This window comes from Heterocephalus glaber, unplaced genomic scaffold, assembly GCF_053883595.1.
Source record: "Heterocephalus glaber isolate CG9 unplaced genomic scaffold, H.glaber_assembly_v1.0 deba00001606, whole genome shotgun sequence".
Taxonomy (NCBI): Eukaryota; Metazoa; Chordata; class Mammalia; order Rodentia; family Bathyergidae; genus Heterocephalus; species Heterocephalus glaber.
Genome location: NW_028258377.1, coordinates 28,382,906 through 28,406,837, shown reverse-complemented (window position 1 = coordinate 28,406,837; position 23,932 = coordinate 28,382,906). Strand labels below are relative to the sequence as shown.

At 39.4% G+C, this 23,932-nt stretch overlaps 1 protein-coding gene and 1 pseudogene across 6 annotated transcripts in view; one reads left to right on the top strand and one right to left on the bottom strand.

Moving 5' to 3' along the window:
* The window catches only part of LOC147822978 (uncharacterized), a 231,923-nt gene that overhangs the window by 83,890 nt on the left and 124,101 nt on the right, over positions 1-23,932 (top strand). For 2 of the 6 annotated variants that reach the window (XR_015444809.1, XR_015444808.1), the window contains exon 2: positions 8,501-8,682. The exons of the other annotated variants lie outside the window; for them this stretch is intronic. The gene's annotated coding sequence lies outside the window, so the exon portion shown is untranslated. The remainder of the gene's footprint in view (positions 1-8,500; positions 8,683-23,932) is intronic. 6 annotated transcript variants of the gene reach the window in all.
* Positions 17,118-18,100, bottom strand: LOC101697029 (RWD domain-containing protein 4 pseudogene; annotated as a pseudogene).

The following is a 23,932-nucleotide window of genomic DNA, read 5'->3' as shown; positions in this document are numbered from 1 at the left end:
TGCTATTGTGAAAGGAATTATTTGCCCTATTTCTCTCTCAGTGAGTCTGTTGTTCATGTAGAGGAAAGCTATTGATTTTTGTGTGTTGACCTTGTATCCAGCTACTTTAGTGAATTTGGTTATTAAGGTTAGAAGACTTTTGGTGGAGTTCTTGGGCTCTTCTACATAGAGTATCATGTCATCTGCAAATAATGACAATTTGACTTCTTCATTTCCTATCTTCCTTTTATTTCTTTCTCTTGTCTAATTTTGGTGGCTAATATTTCCAAAACTATATAGAACAAGAGTGGTGATAGTGGACATCCTTGTCTTGTTCCTGATTTTAGTGTGAAGGATTTCAGGTTTTGCCCATTTAGTATGATATTGGCTGTTGGTTTTGCATAGATGGCTTTTATCCAATTGAGGTAGAGACCATCTATTCTGATTTTTTGTAGGGTTTTTATCATGAATGCATATCAGACTTTATCAAGTGATTTTTTTTGCATCTATTGAGATGATCATAAGGTTTTTATCCTTGGCTCTATTGATATAGTGTATTACCTTTATTGATTTGTGTATGTTGACTCATCCCTGCATCCCTGAGATGAATCCCACTTGGTCAGGGTGCACGATCTTCTTAATGATCTTCTGCATTTTATTTTCCATATCTTATTAAGGATTTTTGCATCTGTGTTCATTAGTGAGATTGGTCTATAGTTCTCTTTTTCATTTGGGTCTTTATCTGCTTTAGGGATCAAGGTGATGCTTGCTTCCACTAATGAGTATGGGAGTATTACTTCCCTTTCAATTTCATTGAAGAGTTTAGACAGTAGTGGTACTAGTTCCTCTCTAAATGTCTCACAGAATTCAGCACTGAAGCCATCAGGACCTGGGCTTTTCTTGGTTGGTAAGTTTTTAATTACATTTTCAATTTCATTGATTGATATTGGGTTTAGAATTTTTAGGTCTTCTTCATTCAACTTTGGTAATTCATACATGTGAAGGAATCTGTCCATTTCTTCTGTGTTTTCCATCTTATTGGCATATAGATTCTCAAAGTAGGTATTGATGATCCTCTGGATTTCTGCTGGGTCTGTTGTAGTTTCACCCTTTTCATTCCTCATTGCATGGATTTGGGCCTTTTCTTTCCTTTTTCTGACAAGGTTGGCTAAAGGTTTGTCAATTTTGTTGATTCTTTCGAAGCACCAACTCTTGGCTTCATTGATTTTTTGTATCGTTCTCTTAGTCTCCATTGCATTGATTTCTCCTCTGATCTTTATAATTTCCTCCCTTATATGAGCTTTGGATTTGTCCCACTCTTCTTTTTCTAGAAGCTTGAGGTTCAGCATCAGGTTGTTTAATTGGGCTCATTCTGTTTTCCTAATATGCGTATTCACTGCTATGAATTTCCCTCATAAGACTGCTTTCATTGTGTCCCATAGATTCCGATATGTTGTATTGTCATTGTCATTTATTTGAAGGAACTGTCTGATTTCTCCTTTAATTTCCTCTGTAACCCATTGGTTATTCAGAAGTGTGTTGTTGAATTTCCACGTGTTTATGAAGTTTTTGCAGTTTCTTTTGCTATGGATCTCCAATTTCATCGCACTATGGTCTGATAATATACAGGGGATAACTTCAATTCCTTTGCACTTACTTAAACATGTTCTATGTGTGAGTATGTGGTCTATTTTTGAGAATGACCCATGTGCAGCTGAGAAGAATGTGTATTCTGATTTTGTGGGGTGGAACACTCTGTAAACATCTCTTAGGTTCATATGTTCAAGAGTTTAAGTTCTAGTATTTCATTGCTTGTTTTTTGTCTAGTTGATCTATCCATTTGTGACAGTGGGGTGTTGAGGTTCCCCACTACAATTGTATTAGTGCATATGTTAGTATTTGTTTTATATAGTTGGATGCGCTAGTGTTTGGTGCATAGATATTTATGATTGTCGTCTCTTCCTCTTGGATTGTTCCCTTTACAAGTATACAGTGTCCTTCTTCATCTCTCTTAATCAGTGTTGGTTTGAAATCCACTTGATCTGCAAAGAGGGTAGCTACTCCTCCTTTTTTTCGGGTTCCTGTCGCATGGAGTATTGTTTTCCACCCTTTAACTTTCAGTCTATGAGTTTCTTTTTGAATTGTGTTTCTTGTATGCAGCATATTGTTGGATCTTGCTTTGACCCATTCTGCCAGTCTATTTCTTTTGATTGGTGAGTTGAGGCCATTAACATTGATGGTTGTAACTCTACGTACTGAGTTATCATTATCATGACTTTTTCTTTTTTTTTGATCCTCCCCCTTTGCTTTTAATTTCTTGTCGTGCCCAGTGGATTCATTCTGCTGGGCTTCCTGGGGTTGTGATCCTTGTTGTCTTTTCCTAGGATATTGTCTAAAATTTTTGGAATGCTGGTTTGGTATTCATGAAGTTCCTAAGGTGCTCTTTGTCATGAGAGTATCTTATTTCACCATCAATTTTAAAAGATAGTTTTGTAGGTACATCAATCTGAGTTGGAGGTTCTTTTCCTTTAGGGCTTGAAACACATCACTCCAAGCTCTTCTTGTCTTGAGGGATTGTATTGAGAAGTCTGCTGTGATTCTGATGGGGTTTCCTTTGTATGTGATTTGTTTCTTTTCTCTAACTGCTTGTAGAATTTTGTTCTTCTGTTGTGTTTCTGAAATTTTAACAATTATATGCCTATGTGTAGATTTTTTTTTGGCCAAGGCTAATTGGAGTCCCATATGCCTCACTTATCTGTATGTCAAGTTCTTTTCCCCTGCTTGGGAAGTTTTCTGCCATCACTTGTGTAAACAGTTTTTTTTTATGTCATCTGCACTCTCTCCTCTTTCTTCATTGACTCCAATCAGTCTTATGTTATTCTTCTTTGCTTCATCTAGCAGCTGCTGGATTGATTTCTTGTGGTCCCTCAAAATTTTAAAGAATTTCTTTCTTTTCCCGGTCACTAATTGCAATCTTATCTTCTACACCTGAAATTCTGTCTTCACATTGGCTCATTCTGCTGTGTAGACTTTCAGTGGAGTTTTTAGTCTCCTGGAAATCTGTTTGCATCTCTTTTATGGATTCCATTTGTTTCCTATGTTGGGATTCCATGATGTTCCTCAGCTCCTCTACTTTTTTTTTTTATCTGTATCCTTTCTAGATTTATTAATCATGTCTTGCACTATGGGAAAAACCTTTGCAGTTATGTGAGAAATTATTTCTGATTTCATTTTTTCCAGATCCTCTTTCATTGCTAGTTAAGAGAGTCCAAGTGGTTGAGTATCAGAGTGTTGCATCTCATTTCCCTTTGGGTTGCTGTAAGTGATCTGGAAGTCTGGTTCAGTGGCTTGTTGACTTGTCTTCTTATTTTCACATGGCGGGGTGGGGTGGGATGTGGGGGAGTGTGTGCCTGGTGCCAGTGCAGCTCACCTGCTCTGTGCTGGGAGCCAGGGCACATGTACCCGGAGGCCTCGTCCTGCCTCGAGCCATGGAGCACAGATCTGGACTTCTCCTCTGGGCTGGGAGCCATGGCATGCGTACCCGGAAGGCCTTAATTCAGATCCTTTATAGTGAGAACCTAACAGAATGTTTTTCCCTCCAGGGGAGCTAGTGTGGCCATCTCTGGCTTAATTTAAGAGAGATCTTTTTAGATTTCATCCTCTTAATTGTTTTCAGAAATCCACCCAGGTACATGCCTTTTAAAAAGGTGAGGTTTTAATCAAGGGCATGTGGCACCCAAGCATTTGGCTGAGACTAGGGGAGACAAAACAAGGGAAACCCAAGGACAAAAAGATTAAATTTCAAGTCAACAAGTGCCCATTTAAAATCTGAGAAAACAAGAGAATAGTCTTTTGAACATAAAATCTGCAGGAGAATCAGCCCAAATAGATTCTCAAACTGTAGTTGTCTTTTCTGGGCAATAGGAGAAAAATGTGATTCAGTGTACAAGTCACTGATCTTTAGTTCTTTGATCGTGACATTTAGAGCATCATGTTTGCTTCAAAATGTACTTAATAGCACTAAAAATGGTTTATTAAGGAAGAAAGTAGCAGTGAACAAATATGTATGGTCTCCTGTGCTTGCTTGCTGAGGAGAGGAGAATTGTGCCTCAGCTGCCAACCTCTGTAGAGCTCTTCAGGTTGATGGTCACACTGGGAGAGCTGGTAAAAAATGGACAGAAGTGTGTGACTCTGTGCAAGGGAGAGCCTGAGGCCACCAGGAGGAAAAGACAGGTGGGATATACCTGAGAGGGCATTGGAGGAGAATGACTGCTCTGTTCTCACAGTGCATTAGAGGGGGACAAGTATATTTCTACTATCCATTGATGTTTGGCTTGGTCATATGACTTTTTTGGCCAATGTGATATGGGCAGAATTAACAGTTTTCTAGGTCTTTCTCAAAAGTACCTGCTCCGGATTGTCACTGCCCTCTTAGTCTGAGCTCCTGACAGAGACAGATGTGTAGATGGAAGCAGACCTCCATCTGAAACTACCCGTAGCTCTCTTACCACATGAAGCGATCTGAAGTCCTGTGAGCAAGCAAATTAATGCTGGGTAATAGAACCTAAATTTTGAAATGTTATGCAGAAGTGTAGCTCACTGATACACAAGGTTGACCTAGTACACAACAGTATAAGAACTGAGAATGGACTCTACATGACTTTGTGTTGCTTTGACTCCTAAGATGCATCAGGGAGGAGGTGGAGAGGGAAGGAAGAGATGCCCAAAGGCTACAAAAGGAAATGAAGAGACCAAGTAGTTTGGAGAGAAAAATGAAGTGCCAGTGTCTAGGGGCAGAACTCCAGGTTTTTTTTATGTGTACTTCCTTCTTTCCATGTGGAGCTCACAAATCCCCTCTTGTGAACACTCTTGCATGTTGCTGATAGGAAGTCCACTGGTCCAGCCCTAGAGAACATTTTGACAAAGTATATCGAAGTGTTAAAGCACACACTATCTTCCTGTAACTCAGCTACTACTCTTTACAATTATATGCCAGGTGAGAAATATTGTGCAAGAATAGTTTCCCTTTATTTTTTAATGTTGAAAATTGAAAATACCCTGTTGTGGCTAACAGTAGAGAATTACTGAAGGAAATTGGTACATGTATTCAATGAGGTACTATACAGCCATAACAATGAAATTGTAAAAGAATATTGAAAAGTAAACATATTTGAGATAGAGTAAATTAAAAAATGAGATTAAACAGCATATTTATTTCATTTCATGTTAAAAAGTTACTATTATTACATATATTTATGGGATACAGTGTGATCAGTCTATATAATGATCAAATTAGAAAAGTTAACATTTCCAGGTCCTTACACATTTAAAAGACTTTTTAAACAAAAATATACATATGAGATTCAACGTGATATTTCAATATCTACATTCTGGTGTTCTGTATGTAGGTATTCTGACCAAATCAGGATCATTAACATTTGTATCTCCTTATTGCTTTGTGTTTGGAAGCTTTGAACTCTTTTCTACTCATTATCCAACAAATACATTATAGGTTATAGTGAACAATAGTCACCCTACTGTGTGGTAGAACACAAAAACTTATTCCTCCTATTTGACTATGTTTTGGTACCTGTTGTCCAGACTTCCTTTATCCTTTCTCCTCTTCACCCTTGTTAACCTCTAGTAATCATTATTATATGTTCAGATGGACTTTTTAGCATCTACACTGAGAGAGAATGTGATACTTTTCTTTCTGTGTCTGCCTTGTTTCACTTAACATACTATCTTCCAGTTCATTTTGCTGCAAATAAATGGATAACATTCTTTTCTTATGGGTGAGTGATATTCTACTGTGTATATACCACATTCTTATTATACATTTATCCATTGATGGACATCTAAGTTAATTTTGTATTGTAGTGTGAATAGTGCCAGGTCTCCTTGATTTGGTGATATCATTTCCTTTGTGTATGTCCCCAGAGTAGTACTGCTGCATCATATAGCAGTTCTATTTTTAGTTTTTTGAGGAATCTCCTTACTGTTGTCCATAATGGCTATACTAACATTCGCACCAACAGTGTGTAAGAATTTTTTTTCTCCACATGTGCACCAGAATTTATTTTTTTATCTTTTTGATAATAGCAATTCTAACTAGGGTGAGAGGATGTCTTTTTGTAGCTTTGGTTTGCATTTCCCTTATCATTGATGATTTTTGTATTTTTAAATAAATTTATTGGAGATTTCAATTTCTTCTTTTGAGAAGTATCTATTCAAATAATTTGCATATTTAAAATTGGATTTTTTGTCTTTTTATTCAGGTTCTTTAGTTGCTTATTATTCTGGCTATTAACCTTCTATCACATTGAGAGTAGACAAATATTTTATCACATTCTATATGTTGTCTCTTCACTTTGTTGATTGTTCACTTTGCTGTGCTGAAGCTTTTTAAATTCATGTAATACCATTTGTCAATTTTTGCTTTTGTTGCCTTTGCTTTTGGGGTCTTGTCCAAAAAAATGCTGAACCATATCAAAGTTTTGCAGTGTTTCTCTTGTTTTCTTCTAGTATATCTAGAGTTTCAAGTCTTACACTTAGATGTTTGATTCATTGTGAGTTGATTTTTGTACAGGGTGAGTGACAGCTATCTTGTTGTAATTTCCTATGTGTCAATATCCAGTTTTTTCCAGCAACATATTAGAAATCTTTGTTAAAAACCAATTGACTGCAAATGTATAGGATTATATATGGGCACTGTATTCTGTTCCATTGATCTATGTGTTTTTATGTCAATGCCATGCTGTCTTGATTACTATAACTTTGTAGTATAATTTGAAGTTAGGCAATGTGATGCCTCCACTTTTGTTCTTTTTGCTCAAAATTGTTTTGGCTTGTTGGAATATTTTGTGTTTTCACATGAATTTTAGGTTTATTTTGTCTAGTTTTGTGAAAAATTCCATTTGTATTTTTATAGGGATTGTGCTGAATCTATAAACCATTCTGGGTAGTTTGGACATTTTAACATTATAATTCTTCTAGTCTTGCTCTTTTTAAAATTCTCTCATCAAACTTCTAGACACCATGTATTTTTATTCTGTGTGAATATAGATACAGTATTCATTGTGTGATTTATATGATTTCAATTATATAATAGTGTATACGCACACACTTGAGTGGAGATGGCCCTATTCATTGGTATTTCCTTTGGGGAGTGCACCTTATGTCCTTAAAAGAAATACTTTGCCTTGGGGTGGGCTTGTATAGGGTGACTCTCAAGTAACAAAAAATGCTACTAAATTGCCCCAAGTAATAAAAGATTTGCTAGCCATGTTTCCATTTCTGTAACAAATACCTAAGATAAATAGACTTAAAAGGAGATGATATTTATTTTGGATCACCACTTCAGAGGATTCATGCCCACAGTTGGTTGACCCCATGGCCTCTGGGTGTGGACAAAGCTGCATCTCATGGTAGGAAAGGTTTGGTAGAACAAAGCTGCTTGCCTCGTGGTGGGCTGAAAACAAAAGAGAGAAGGGGTCGGGGTCCCAAAATCCCTTTCAAGGACACACCTCAAGGACCTACTTCTTCCTGTCAGAGCCTGGAATGGTTCCACCATCCCCCATTAATGCCACAGAATGGTGAATAAGCCTTTACCACATGGGCTTCTAGGGGCACTAAGGGTCCCAACCAGGACTAGGGTCCCAACCATGATAGTGTTTTGGAGGGAGGCAAGACCAAGCAAGGCTGGTAATTATCTAAGGGAGAAAAGCTGTTCTCTTCCTTGGCTTGCCTCCCTCCTACCATTTACCCTTCCCTTTCCTGCCCCAAACACAGAGGAGGAGGGACTTTGAGAGAGTAGAACTCTAATGAGGAAAGTTAGAAGTGCTTCTGTGGACTGCGTGGTATTTTAACTCCTCCCTTTCTCTTCTCTCTTAAATTCTTAGTCTCTCTACTGTTCTCTGATTCTTTGGTTCCAGTGGCTTCGTCTTCTTTTTTTTTTTTTTGGTACCAGGGATCAAACTTGGGTCCTTGTGCTTGCGCAGCAGGTGGCAAAACCACTGAGCTAAATCCCAGTCCCCCAGTGGCTTCTTTTGTTAGACCATGAAGTAGGGGTTGAGATGATAGCTTGTTAAATGTGGGTGAAAATACTCAAAGTGCTGACAGTGATTGGTTCTGGGCATAAGAACTTTGACTTCTTTTATTTCTAATTAAAACACATTGACTTGTATATAGAAAGACCTTTTCTTATTGCTTGAGTGAACTCAGAAGCATCAATCAGTCTATTCTGGATCTTCCCTTGAGGGGGGCTTCCTGGGGTGTTCTTTCCCATGAGCAGCAGCAGGTGCCCAGATTCTGCACTGGTCCTCCTCATCCACTGCCATAGGTATGGGCGCCTTTGTGGCCACCTTGCAAGAGTTGTTACGATGCTCTGATAAGTTTGGAATTTGAAAATTTAGGTGCATAACAGATTCCTAGTATTTTATTGCTTATTCTGTAATTCTATCTGCAAGAACAGATTTAAAAGAGATAGACAAGACCTAACACTAGTAATTTTTTTTTCCAGGCTGGAAATTGAACCCAGACTGAACCCAGGGACTCCTGAATACAAGGCAAGAGCTTTGCCACTGTACTACAACCCCAGCTATTTCCAATTTAATTTAATTTTATTTTGAGATAGGGTCTCACTAAGTTACCCGGGCTGGCCTCAAACTTGTGATTCTTCTGGCCAAGTAGCTGGGATTACAGGTATGTTCCACCTTACCTGGGTATATGTTAAGTTTTTACAAATTTTGTTTCATTTATCTTTTTACAACAGATCTTATTCTGCAGTTAGAAGTTTGAAGTTTAGAAAACTTAGTAACTTACAAAATATCAAGGAGTAGAGCTGGGTTATTAAAAAGCAACCTGGTACTAACTTAAAAGAAAAATTCCAAGGGGCCATAGATGAAAAATTTAAGAATCTGGATGGGTTGAGTTAGCTTGGTGGATTTTTTGGGGTGGCAGGGTTTCTTTTGTAAAATAATGGCATTAAAATACAAGGGAATCCTGCCTCTGGGACTGTATTAATGACCCTGGAGGACATTATGCTAAGTGAAATAAGTTAGACGTGGAAAACCAAAAAATACAGCATGATCTCACTTATATGTGGACTTGAAAGAAAGAAATTTAACTCATAGAGAGTAATAAAGTGATTTCCATGGATGGAGTGGGGTATATGGGAATTGGGGAGATTTAGGTCAAAAGGTAAAAACTTTCAGTTTTAAGGTGAATAAGTTCTGGGGACTTAAGGTTCAGCATGAAGACTATAGTTAATAATGTTTACTCGAAGAACGAATCTTATATTCTCGACCCATCTACACAAATGTAACTGAGGTGTGATGTATATGTTCATTAGCTTGATTGTGGTACTCATTCTGCAATGCATATGTACATCAAAACATCACATTGTGTATGTTAGATTTACACCATTATTCGTTAGTTATATCTTCATAAAAGTGGGGGTGGAGAGGAAATATCTACCAACCACTATTTTCTCCTTCTGAGAAAGAAATAAGAGGAAAGAGAGAAAAACTGCAATTTGAAGGAATGAGGCTAGAAATTATGGAAAAAAGAACTTTTGCCAATGATAAGACATTCACTTGACACTGGGATTTGTTGTGATATATTTAAACAGAATGAAGTTTTGCTTACAGGTAATTTTTATAAACCACCTGAGAGGGGAGGAAATAGACAAGTTGATCTCCTCCATCTCTTGAAAGTTGTATTTGACAAAAACTGATGTGAGACCACATATACTAAAATTGCCTGAGGTGCTTACAGTGGGAATTGGCACTTTTAACACATTTCCTTTATCAATCATGTTCCAGTCAAAAAAAGAGTAGTGCATAGGAATTTAATTCAAGATATCAGCTGTTGTTTCAGTCATCTATGTGGGGTTACAAAACAACCTAAGTCCAGTAACTTAGAAGAATAACCATTTAATATTCCTTATGAGTCTGTTGGTCAGCTGGATTTCTTTTCTGGTCTTGGCTGAGCTCTTTTGTATGGGTGTGGTGGATGTCAGGTCAGCTAGGTTGCTATGACTGTAGGGTCTGGATGGTGGCTGGCTGGGACCATTTGGTTCTTCTCTAGGCACAACCTCCATGGTTCATCCTCCAGCAGGCAAACCTGGGCTTGTTCATGTGGCAGCTCAGTAAGTTTCCAAAAGCAATGTAGAAGCATGTAAGGTCTTTTTATATCTAGCATCAGAATTGATGCAGTAGTGCATGTGTTCTAGTTTAGTAGCTAAAGGAAGTTGTGTGGCTAGCCCGGACTTCAGAGGTAGAGGGATGGACTTCACCTTTTGATCAGAAGGGTTTTAAAGTCACTTTGCAAGGGGCTATGGAGAGAGCAAAGGCGTTAATTGGACCATTTTCTGCCAGTACAATTTCCCCTGACCCCATCCGTGGTTTTGTTTTGTGTGGTTTCAGTTAACCATGGTCAATATGGGTCTGGAAACATTAAATGGAGAATTCTAGAAACAAGTTTTTTAAAATGTTGCACTATCCTGAGTATCATGATGGAATCTTGCACCAGTCCACATTGTAGCTGTCTCAGTTATCAGATTGAATGTCATGATACAGCAATATTGTTTTCAAATAACCCTCAATGTACTTAGAAAATCCAGAGCACAAGAGAAGTAGTGTTGGCAATTCAGATATGCCCAAGAGAAGTCATGAAATGTTTCCTTTATGAAGAGGTAAAGATTCTTGACTTAACAAGGGAAAGAATAAAAAAATCTAATGCTGAAATTGCTAAAATCTTCAGTAAAAGCTAATCTTGTATCTGTGAAGTTGAGATGGAAGGATAAGAAATTCGACTAGTTTTCCTGTTGTACTTCAAACTGCAAAGTTGCAGCCATAGTATATAGTAAATTATTAGTTAAGACAAAAAAGTCATTAAATTTGTGGGTAGAAGAAATGAACAGAAAATGTGCCAATTGACAGCAACATGTTGCACCAGGAAGTATCGAATCTATACAAAGACTTCAGCAAGCGATCCTCTGAAATGAGTGACACCAAGCCTTTTGCTGCAAGAAAGAATGGGCACACAGATTCAGGAATACATTTGGACTGGGAAATAAAAAAATTACCGAGGGGCCGTATCTGCCAATGAAGAAGCTGCTGCCATATTTCCACCAGAGTTGAAGAGGAAAATAAGTCCTCGATCAGTGATCCAGTTAGCTCTTAGTTGTTAATCTTTTATTGTGTCTAATTTATAAATTAAACTTCATGATGCTATAGCTATATGAAAAAAAATTGTATACACAGGTTTCAGGATTGTCCACAATTTTAGGTACTCCCTGGGGGTCTTGGAACACATTTGCCATCCATAAATGGGGACTGCTGCAATGTGTCATAATTGTATAGGTGTGAAGAGAGCAAGAGAAACAGAAGGAAAAGGAGTGTGGGCAGAATAAAAGACAAGGGGCTGCCTGATGAGGAGGCTGCTAGTTTGGGGCCTCCACGGATGGTACCAGGGCCTTGGAGGGAGATGTGCCATGCTGCAGCTGCTGGATCACTGGAAGGACATACCTTCTACTGATGCTAGGATCCTAATGACTTTTTCCTTCAGCCTTTCAGGATGGTGTGCACCAGCTGAACTCAGCTAAGAGCCCTGGTATGAGAATCAGGGGAATGTAGTGTGTAGGCTTTCAGATTTGGTGGTAGAAAGCAGGGCACAGAAGTGGGAAAATATCTGCCACATCTCTGTAAGGTTATCATCACAAAAAGTTTTGAGACTCAGTGTTCTAAGATGCTATGATTCTAGGGGAGTGGTAAAATGGAAGCCCCGTTCCAAAGATGGCCATGGGCTGAGTCAGCTGTGGCTTGGGGAATTCCCAGAGAATTACCCTTGTTTATTTTGGGCTGTGGCTTGGCTGGGCATAGGTGTGTGAATAATTAGTTTGAATGGGCAAGAAAACCAGATATCTCATCATAAGTACATAAAAGAATTTATATTTATGGAAAAACAATAGATCTAAAAATCTTGCTGTTCATACTCTGGTGTGTTGTCTTAGCCATTAGCAGAGACTATTTGCATGCAGGTGTATGTGAGTGGTGTAGAGAGGCAGGGAATCAGAACAAAAGTGCAAGTATATTAATTAAATGGAAATGATAAAGTGAAAAGCCCATTAAAAGTCTATATGAAGACACAATTCTAGATTCTTAATGAGAGAAATAAATTTATAGGTACATTGTTGAGAGAAAACTAATATACCACTTATGCCAGTTATTAACCACTCAACTTTGCATACACCCCATCTTTTGGGGGTAGAGAGGCAGGAGAAGAAGCAGAAGGCAGAATTACAAGTACTAGTTGCAAGGGTGAGTCTCCTACTGAGGAGTTTATGAAAATTGCACACTGAACACCTCAGAAGCTTAATTAGGGATCCCAAAGACACTTAAATATGCTGTGGACTGCTCTGCCACACCAATGTGTTTTAAATATGCATTGCTTTCCTATAAGAACTATTTAGCAGTGATAATTTATACTGAGGGTTAATCAATTATTGTCTGAAAGTGGCCTGCAAATGTGAAAAAACATAGCTGCATTATCTGAACTCTTTGAGACACTTTACAAATCATGTTCTCCTTTTCCCCTCATTGTGTGGTGAAGCCAGGGCCCAGAAAGCTGAAGTGGCTGGTGTGAGGTAACGTGGCTGATTAAAGAAAAAGAAAATCAGGACCAGAATTTGAGTTTCCTGATTACCAATCCAATGAGTTTGCATCCCCCCCAACTTTGCCAGAATTTGTACCCTTGTATTTTGACAGAGACCTAGCTTGAATCCAAGTGGAATGTGAAGGCTGAATTTTCTAGATCCATCAAATTCATTGCTGGGTATTTTTTCAAAATAGATACACCTGGAGCCTAACTCAAAACTTCACAGGAAGTAGATGTGGAAGAAGACAGACTTAGGAGTGTTTATGAAAAAAAAATAACTGAAAACCCAATCAACAATTTTCTGATATGATTCTGATATCTGGTCTTCCATTTCCCAAACCCAACCCTATGCTAAGAATATGACTTTAGAATTATTTCCAGGTGTCTCCTACTCTCATTCACTCAGGTAAAGCTTTTGCCTGAAGTTTCTCTCCAACTAAGTGACTGAGGGGCTCACTCCAAATACACCTTCATTAGATGTTTCTATGGGCTCGTCTTTGGACTGACAGAGTGAAAGTCATGATAAGGGCATCAGCCATTGTCAGGTTAGCATCTCCAAATTTTTGTGGTCCAGAAAAGTGTGGGATGATATCCACCTCAAGCATTGTTCCCCTGGTACCAGGCTATTTGTGCATTTACCCAGTGGTGGGAATAAGTTATGATCAGGGAAGGGGGCCAGCTGTAGGTATAAGTGAGTCTAAAGAGACCTGGTTCTCCTGTGCATTGCAACACTTACAGCTCCTACAATAGTACCTGGCACATAATAGGTGTTCAGTTGATATTTGTTGATTGAATGAATGACAAACTGACCCTTATGGATGTTAGGTGTGAAACATCTGTATTTAATATATCTGGAGTCACTAAATGTTCTTTTTCCAGAAGTGTGGTTGGATTCTGAGTGCAATTGGGATTCATCCAGTAAAGCTCCCCAAAGCCTAATGTATGATGATAAATCATAACACTTCTAGGTGTTCAGAATTGATTTCACACCTCATCCGTTATCAGGAGCAGAATGTGTGAGAAAGTCCCCTCACTGTGGTAATATATCAGCTCACAAAAATAAAAAAATGCCTGAAGATCAGAAAAGGAACACTATTATAGTCCATGGTGCTAAATCAGCCACCCAGACACTGATGGATTTCAGAGGCTATTTACATTTGAATCATGGCATCCTGAATAGCTCAAGAGGAACACATATTTTATGGGCAGCATGGAAGCGACTTAAAAAAATCATTTTTCATTATCTGTGGTCAGAAACTAAATTTCACTCTGTAGAAATGTTTGCTAAAGAATTAGAAAATAAAGCATATCTAAAACAATGAAAGTGTTGGGCTCCAAAATCCTCACTGTCCATGGCAGACACCACTAACTGATGACTGTCTGTTTTCCCCGCAATGTCTGATGCAGCCTCCTTGCTGCTTTTTTTTTGGTACTGGGGACCGAACTCGGGTCCTTGTGCTTGCGCAGCAGGCGGCAAAACCACTGAGCTAAATCCCTGGTCCCTTGCTTCTTAATCTAAAGCTCTCAGAAGCCACCACTACTGGTTTATCCACTTTGGCATGTGGAAATGAGATTCATTGACTTCTGCTGATCTACTGTCTTTGGTTATTGCTTCTCTAGAAAGATAACACTAGCAGGAAATAAGAGAATGAAGAGCAAAGCAAACAAAAACACTACAGATTTAGAAAGGGTCTTGTTAACAGTGGCGTCAACTCGAATAAGGAATGGCTAGCTGATTGGTTTAGCACAGTCCTGAGTGTGTGGATAATTCACTCCCTGAGGACCGAAGGCCCATCCAGGGTGTGGGTGGCACCCACCAATAGGCTTGAAGCCTGGTTAGATTTCAAAGAGAAAGAAGTCTTGCTTCTGAGGAGCTGTAGTCTTCACCATTGGCTTTACATATCCATCTCCAGGCTTCCAATGCAGACTTGTCAGCCTCCCAACACAGCCCCTTCTGCCTCCTGATATGGACTTGCAAAAGACTGCAGTGAGCTCCAGGCCTTCAACCTTTGACTGGTTCCTTGAAAGCTCCAGTGCACAGATGGTCCTTTTATACCCTTCCACAACTGAGTCAGAGGCAGCCATTGTAAGCCTACCTTGTAAATCCTTATATATAATCACATATATTTTATATTAAATCTCTTCCCCTAGCAAACTCAGATACAGGTCTTGACTTAGATCAGCTGACCCTCTCCTTTGCTTCTGGGCAGAATAACATCCAGTCATAGTTTAAAGATTATTTCCTCAATAGTGTTGTTTCGTGAACTGAGCTTTTGGGCCCGTATGTATCATAATTGCCTTGGTTGTAATGTAGGTACTTTTCCCCACTCAAGACTTGCTGAATCAGAACTTCTGGGGTTGAAGCCAAGGACACTGCATGGGGGCAAGTATCCCAGTGCATCTAAGTCACTCTGAAGTTGGAGAACACTTTCCTATGGAGATCTGGGTTTTAATTCCATTTCTGTCATGCACTTGTGTGAATGTGGGTACATCCCCTTTCTGAGCCTCATTTCCCTTGAGGCATAATTGACATCTATCTCATCTGTCTACCTCATAGGGAGTTCACGACATGCACTTGAGATAGACACCTGATAATGCTTTGGGAAGACATAAGTGTGTAAACATGGAGCACACTGCTGTCTACCTATTATATTTGGTAGAGAACAGGGCAATTGGAGTGATTTTCAAAGTGTATGATAACTTTATCAGGAGTCAAAACCAGACTGAAATAGGGGAAAAGCAAAACAACTCTGCCAAAGAGACCAGAGAAGTACTGTAGTTAGCAGCCACAGTGAATAAGAATCATCTGGGAAGACTTGGACAGAACTTGCAATGGGGCCTCATCCAAGACAGAATCACAGAGTCCACTTGGTGGGACTACGCCTTGTGTGCTCTCATGGGAGCCTCTTCTGGTTGCTGTCCTTCCCGAGGAATGGCTGCTGTTTGTCCTGTAAGCCTGACAGGCATTTCAGCATTCTCTCAACACATTTTCAAAATTTATTTGTTACTTTTTATTTGTCATTTAAGTCATGTTTGTTGCTGGTAACCAGAAAACCTTAACTGACACCTTCTCAGTAGCAAGTTAATTCTAAAAAGCTAGGAAATTGAATGTATCATTCAGCCTCTGCTTCTGAGTGACTAGCACAGTTCCGGAATGCAGTAGATATGAAAAGTTTGCTGAATAACTACATTGAGAGCTGCCCAAGTGCTGATCCTAACTGGAATGGATCAAAGCTAAGTTTCCTTGAAACAAAGGGATAATGGGAATAAAGTTCCTGGATTTTGTACATGGATACTCTGTGAATGATTCCGGAGGTATTTTTGAAAGGTAGTTACGACGTAAGTGAGTTTACAGTAGAACTTATTTACAGAGAAAGTTGTACTGGAGTGCAGCCATGGTATTTACGTATTGTCTGTGACTGTTTTTATGGTATAATAGCAGAGTTAAGTACAGACGCACTAGTTTGGATAAGGTTACCTCCCAATAAAGCTTTCATAAGTTGAAAATACCATAAATGGAGTAAATGTTTGATATAACTTACTGAACATCATAGCTCAGCATTTCAGTACAGAGTGTATTGGGTGCTAATCTTCATAATTGTATGGCTGATAGGGAGCTGTGGTTTGCTGCCACTGCCTGGCATCTTTAGAGAGTATGAGACTACATATTGCTAGCCTGGGAAAAGGTCAAAATTCAAAATTTCACGACCATTTTTTATTGAATGGAAATAGCTTTTCCACCATTGTAAAGGTGAAACATCATACATAGACTATAAATCAGTGACTTTTTAGTAATAGCAGGCAACAAGGCCTGGAGAGCCTAAAAGTGTGACCATGTGACCACTTACAGGAAATTTTGTTGAGCTCTGGTCCAAGAGCATAGATTTACTATATGATAACCTTCTTTCTTTCCTCCAGATCAACATTTCACTCCTTCTTCTCTTCTGTACTCTAGGAAGCTGGCCTATGTGTGTGTGTGGGGGGTCGATGACAGTGTTTGTCAGTGTGTACTCCTGGGACCACCATAAGCACCACCTGTGATCTCCTGAGTATCACCCTAGACCAGCTGCATCAGAGACTGTGTGTGCATGGATCTATCTTAATAGCCCTTCAGGTGACCCTGACGCTTGTTAAAGTTTGAGAAGCGCGGGCCTACAGTAGTGAGCTCTCTTGTTCTTCAGTATCTGGTTAAGTTGTGCCAATGGCACGCATTGGTTAGGGAAGGGAAAGAAAGAGGGAAGTGGGCAAGCTGAAGTATTTATTAGCTGTCTCCTATCCTATGGGGCAAATTTCCTTCTTTTTTTTTTTTTTTTTTTTTGGTACTGGGGATTGAACTCGGGTCCTTGTGCTTGCACGGCAGGCACTGGAACCACTGAGCTAAATCCCCAGCCCATATGGGGCAATTTTTTTTTTTCAATTTTCTGCTTATATTTATTATGTAAGAAACATACAATAACTGTATTTTATAAAAAGCCATCTCAATACTGGAAAATAGTAATGAAAGATGTTGAACCCAGTTTACTTTTTAAAGGATGTTCTTTCCTTATGTCAAATTCCAAGTGGTAGTCATCATCTTTAGAATCTGTTTTGCTTAAATGCTTTACAACATCAACCCAGTTCCAGCCTCAAGGAAGTTCTCCTTTGTGATCTGTTTTACCTGCCAGCTTACGTTTCTGAGCTTTTGAAAGTTGTTCTTTTTTATCTTTTTTCTTACTTGATGGGGCTATACTAGGAGTTCCAACTGAGATGATATTGCTTATGGATGTTGTAGAATTAACAGGATGGTGATTTTTCCATGAACTGCTCTTTATTGTCTTTGGCATACTCAAACAATGTATAGGTCATAGCAGTTCCAAGGTTAACTTCCACTGCTTCCTGTAACTTGGCTTAATATACTTTGCTTTGTAGCTGATGATATGGTGTTGTTAAAAAAGCACTCATAGATATAATTAGAGGTGTCTGGGGGGTATGTTTCTGTCCACGAAATCTCTATTAAGAAGGCTTTGGGATCACCACTGTCACCTATACTGAAATGAAACTGGACTCAATTCCCGGAAACTTTCATCTCCTTCATAAATAGAACGTAATACTTCTAGTTCTAGCTCCTGGTCCTCGCTGGCGCTCATTGCTCCGGGGCCCTCCCAGACCGACGGCACTCGCGACTACGTAGAGAAGGCGAGTACAGTGGCCCGGAGGCCAGGGCGTCCCCTTTCTGTGTCCGGCTGCGAGGTGAGGCAGCACCCTCTTCCCAGCACTAGAGCCAAGATCATGCACAGCCTTGTCCGCTTGAAGCCGGGAACGCTGAGCTGGGGGCCAGGAGACACAGGCTACTGAAGTGGTGGGTCCTGGCATCTGGGTGGGGCAAATTTCTTAACCAAATGTCTCAGCTCCTGTATGGCCGACCTCTCCAGATATTTTCTATACTATTTTCCCTCTTTTCATCCCCTTTAGGCCTAGGAGTGGTTAGAAGATCCTCTATTGCCAGGTGAGTTTCATGATTGTGGCTGCAGTTTCCCTAGCCTTCCCACACCTTTGCAAATCTCTTTATTAAATGTTTTTCAAGGTCCAAAGGGGTAGGGGTAGTGGGAGGGGCAGGGGAAAGGAAAGAAGAGAAAGGAAAAATGATGAGAAATGGAAAAATGGAAACCAAGTCTTTGTAAACAGGGAAGGGTGGAGGGGGTGAAGGGAGGCTAGGAATGGGGAAACAATCAGAACCTAGATGCATCATGGAAAGGTACAAGTTCCCAATGAGAAATGTAGATGTGTTGTATACCTACAATGTACCAATAAAAGAATTTAAGTAATAATAGAAAAAATTAAATGCTTTTCAAATTATGAAAAAAATGGAAACAAAGTCTTTGCAAATAGGGAAGGGTGGAGGGGGTGAAGGGAGGGCAGGGGAATGGGGGAAAAAATAAGAACCAAGATACATCATGTAAAGGTACAAGATCTCAATGATGAAAGTAACTGTATTGTATACCTAAAATGTACCGATAAACTTAATGGAAGAAAAAAATTATGTTAATAGAAATGTGCTTCTTGCTGGAATCTTGAGCAATACAACATACACAGAATGAATGATAGGATTTTTAAAGCCCAGGGGATAGAAAATCTTTCCAGAAACCATGGAGGGCTGCAGTGGTCACAGAAGGCTTTAGAGTAGTGTGTCATTGGCTAGTCTCTTAACATGGGTAATGTACTTTTAAATAATAGGCTGTTTTTCAAGCCAGGGAAATGGTAAGCACAGAGGTAGGGACTACGTGAAACTTTTTGGACAATAGTGAGTGGCTGAATTTGGCTGACACATAATGTCAGCTTTGAGAACCACTGTTACAGGCAATAAGGTGCTATTGAAAATTTCTAAGTCAGTAAATGATATCTCCTGCTTTGATAGAAGCTAAACAATGAGCTTGAAAAATCTAGAATTTGGTGACTAGGAGCACAGACTATGAGGTTGAAAGAACTAAACTTAAAATCCACCTTTGCCTTATACCAGCTATGTGACCATTTGTAAATAACACCCCTGAGCTTTGGTTTTCCCTATAAAATAGAAATAGATTGAGTTGCATGTAGAACATCAGTGTGGGCCTAAAATACTGTAAACACTCAAGAAATGCTGTGAGTACTCTTGTTTTTCTCAACCCCAAGAATTTACTGAATACTCAGTTTTTGTTCCTTCCCAAACTTCTGTTGAAGTTGAATTGCCTTTGTAACAGTATTAAGAGGCGAGACCTTTGAAGGGAGTAGTGACCTTATGAGCAATTCGTTATTGTTTTCGGAATGGATTACAATAAAAGAATGAGTTCAACCTGATTGACCTTTTTGACCTTTTTGGTGCTCACATGATCTCCTGTCATGTTCCAAAGTAGCATGGAGGTCCTTACCATGTGCTTGTGTATATATATTATAGATATGTCATGAATTATTTTAACCAATAGCTACCATGCTGTATATAGAAAACAATTTCTCCTGTCTGTATATTGGTGCCCCTTATTGAACTTCTTTTCTCCTCCTCCTGTTAGTTTTGACAGGTTCCAGTAACCACTATTCCATTCTTTTCTTCTACTAGATTGATTAGTTTCTAAAAATGAGTGAGAACATGTGATATTTATCTTTTAGTGACTGGCATATTTCTTTAACACAATGACCTCCAGTTCCATCCATGTTGCTGCAAATGAAAGGCTTTGTTTTTTGTATGGCAGAATAATATTTCATTGTGTACATAAATCACACTTTATCTGTTCATCCATTGATAGACCTCTGGGCTGATTAAATATTTTAGCTATGGTGAATGGCGCCATATCATACAGTAGTTCTATTCTTAGTTTTTGTTTTAGGAATCTACATGCTGTCTTCCATAATGGCTGTACTCAAACTCTCCATGATAGGGTTCAAGAGTTTTCCTTTCTCTACATTCTCAGCAGCAATTGTTTTTTTTTTTTATGATATCCATTCTAACTAGGGTGAAATGATGTTTCAGTGTGATTTGATTTGCATTTTCCTGATGACTAGTGAGATTGAGTATTTTTCATGTACTTCTTGCCCATCTGTATGTCTTCTTTTTAAAATTTTATTTATTTATTTCCAGTACCAGGGATCAAATTCAGGACCTTGCACTTGCAAGGCAGGTGTGGTGCCACTGAGCTAGATCCCAGCTTTGTATGTCTTCTTTTGAGAAGTGTCTGTTTACTTCTTTACTCCATTTAAAAATTGGATTATTTTTTTGGTGTATGTTCAGGTTTTTGATTTTCTTGTTTATCTTGAATATCAATCCCCTGTTGGATGAATGGTTTTCAAAGATCCCCCCCCCCCCCATTCTGAATGTTATCTCTTAACTCTGTTATTTCCCTTGCTGTGCAGAATCTTTTACATTTTGCTTTTGTTGCCTGTGCCTTAGGGGGTCTCATCTAAAAATCATTGCCTACAGCAAAGTTCTGAAGTGTTTCTTTTATGTTTTCTTGTAGCGATTTCATAGTTTCAGGTCTAACATTTCAGTCTTTGAATAATCACTCTCAAAGCACAGTGTTTCCTTTGTTGCCCTGGTTCTTCTGTGTGGCAGAGTCATGCTCAGGATATCTGTATTCATCCATCTTGGATGGCTTCCCCATAAAGTCTTACTGATTTGGATGAATCAAGGGATCTTTCATCTGGCCTGAAAAATCTGCCATAGATTACTGCTGAGCTGTATCAATTATTAGGTAAAACCTGCACATCCCCCCAAATTATCATTTCAGGTCCTCCATGCACTCTGCTTATTTATCCATGGTCATCAGGACCATTTCTGAATATTTTCTCTCCTTTGCTGGGATTCCTCACTTATGTATTTCTTTCTTATGTCTCTCCTATATCTTTGGCCAATCAAGATAGATTCCTACAGCTGCTTCTATACTGACGTGGTAGATTCCTTGTACCATCTCAGTTCTCACTACATTGATTCTGGAGATGTGGAGGATTAATTTTAGAAGTCAGAGTGTGGCTTCAAACTTGTGTCTTACAGATTAAAATGAAGAATCTTCTCCACATAAAATCTTAGGGGAGAGCTGGAAAATGAAGCTGTCGGATAAGAGCTGCTCTGTGTCATGTAAGGGAGGGGATTTGACCCTTTCCTCTCTGGTTGAATCTTCCCAGTAGTTTTGAGGAATATGGTTTGAATACCACTGATTTCATCAACTCTCAGTTTGGAGATGAGCTGAATCCTGAGGAAATGAAGTAATTTGCTCAAGGTCAGACACTGGAGTAGTTCAAGATCTGAACCACAGCTGTCTTACACTTTACTACTCCCTCTAGATCCACAAATAAGGAAAGGTGACCAAGTCCTTAAAATGAGCGATCAAACAGTGCCTGTGTCCTATTAACCAGATGGCTGCTTTCTTTAAAGCCTCAAAATCCTCCACTCCTTCTGCATGTAGTCTTGTATGGGAAATCATACATTACAGTTCTTTCTAAGTGGGCCTCCTTGCTGGCCCAGTAGCTGTGTCCTGCTAGCTTGTTAATTTTAGTTTAGAAATCACAGATCCAGTGACAACTGCTATCATGTGGGGCTCCTTTGCTGTTCAATAAATACTAATAAACCATTATCTGCAATCCTAACAATTGCTGCCACCTGAACCCAAACACAGGGGCAAAGATTACTTTGGTTTGAATTGGATTTGAAAAGGCTGGAAGCGCAGGCTTCAAGTGCGCAGTGGAAATGCCTGTTGCATATTAATTACAGTGGTGCTGCTGGCCCTGGAAGGAGCAGTGGTTCAGCCCTGAAAGCTGAGTGGGCTGAGCGAATGCTTGTGGGTGAGAAAGCCAAGAGTATGGCTTCCAACAGAGTCCAGGGAGCCTTGGGGTAGCTTTCTGCAGCTCTCCTGGTGTTCGGAGTGGTCTTTCTGGCCTTCTAATTTGCTCTTTTTATTTATTCTTCAGACTCATCAGGATCACTTGGTCAGGAGCTGTCTTATGGGCAGGTTTTAATTAGTGGCTTGGGGATTCAGAAAGAAGCAAGGAAGTAGATGAGGTTTCCAGAACCTCTGTGTCCCGCTAATTATTTCCCATATTCCAGCAATGGAGCGCTCACATCTCTAGTGAACCAGACACATAATTACAATAAGTCTGCCTCACATAGTTGGTGTCTGCACATGCATGTGCATGAGTATACACACACACACACTCACCCCCCAGTGTATCAGTAGCATAGAGGAGGCAGGGGTAGAGATTTGCTTATAGATGTACTGAGCCGTAAGTGAGAGATGATTTCCATGTATCTCAACCCCCGGAAAACTTTTAAATTATGTATAATAAATAATTTCCTACAGATCTAACTGTCCAATAGATTGTGTGACTAATTGTTTCTTTCCACTTAAAACTGGAGCCTCCTGGTAGACTTTCTGTTTTGGTGCAATTATGTCAGCCCTGGGCCATTTTAGCCACCTGAGGAACGTGCTAATTGTCCTGAAGTATGCTGCCTGGTGTGTGCCTCATTGCTCTAGAGGTTTTAATGGGAACTTCTAATTATAAAGAAGAAGAGAGTCAGGGATGGGCACCTTCTGCCTGCACGATGGGTTCAGGCAGGGGCTCCTTGAGCATGCTCACGGGAGCAAGGCCATGAGGGGAGTAAGCCCATGAGGGGAGCAAGCTGGGGCAGAGATGAATGTGCCTCCAGTCTGGTTTGTCTGCTAGGCAAGGCTCAGGTTGTTGGAGCTCTCATTAGAGCTGGGCCAATGCCAACATGACTTCCAGGGTGCTCGCTCTTTTCCTAGTCTCCATGTCAGTATTTGGAGTGTGCCCATGGAGATGTGGGGAGGGAAACACACTGGAAAACTTAAGCAGCTGGGGTATAGACTGAGATCCAGGGAATTTGTGAGACAGGGCTGGTGCTTCCCAAAGATGTGGCTGCCCTGGTTGCTCATTGTGGTGCATTGGGAGACTGGCCTGGGTTTGAAATACTGTTTTTGCCTCTTATTAATGTGCTTTTGGATAAGGGCCTTAATGTTTTTTAAGCCTCAGTTTACTTATCTATATATAGGAATAAAATAGCAATTGACACTTTTTAAAAAAATTCTTTTATTGGTACATTTTAGGTATAAAATACAGTTGCATTCATCATTGGGATCTTGTACCATTACATGAGTATCTTGGTTCTTATTTTTTTCCCCATTCCCCTGTCCTCCCTTCACCCCCTCCACCCTTCCCTATTTGCAAAGTCTTTGTTTCCATTTTTTTCCTTTTCTCATGTTTTTTCTTTTCCCTTTTTTCCTTTCCCCTACCCCTCCCACGTCCCCTGCTCCTTTAGACCTTTTCTTCCTGTTACACAATATAATTATACATTTTTAAAATTACAATATCAAGATCTAGGAGACATTACCACAGATTTTACAGAATTTAAAAGGATATAGAAAGCATATTACAAAAATCTTTCTTGAAATAAATTTGACAACTTCTAAGAAGTACTTTGGAAGACAAATTAATGAAGCTAACTCTGGAGGAAATATAAAATTTGAATAGCACCTATTAAAGTATATTCCTAGCTTGAAAACCTACCTGTATGACAACAGCAGGCTCATATTCATTTTAACTGATAAATTATAACAAACAATTAAAGCAGGAAAAGGAAGGGACACTTCTCCCCTCATTTTAGGAACTCAACCTTGTGCTAATCCTAAAACTGGATAAAGATAATAGAAGAAAAAAGTATGAACATAGATAGAAATTTAACAAAACAAACTATTAGAAGTTAGATCTGGCAGTAAGTAGAAAGTGGTTTTGTTATCGGGATGGCAGTGTTGGTTCAGCATTGGAAGATCCACTC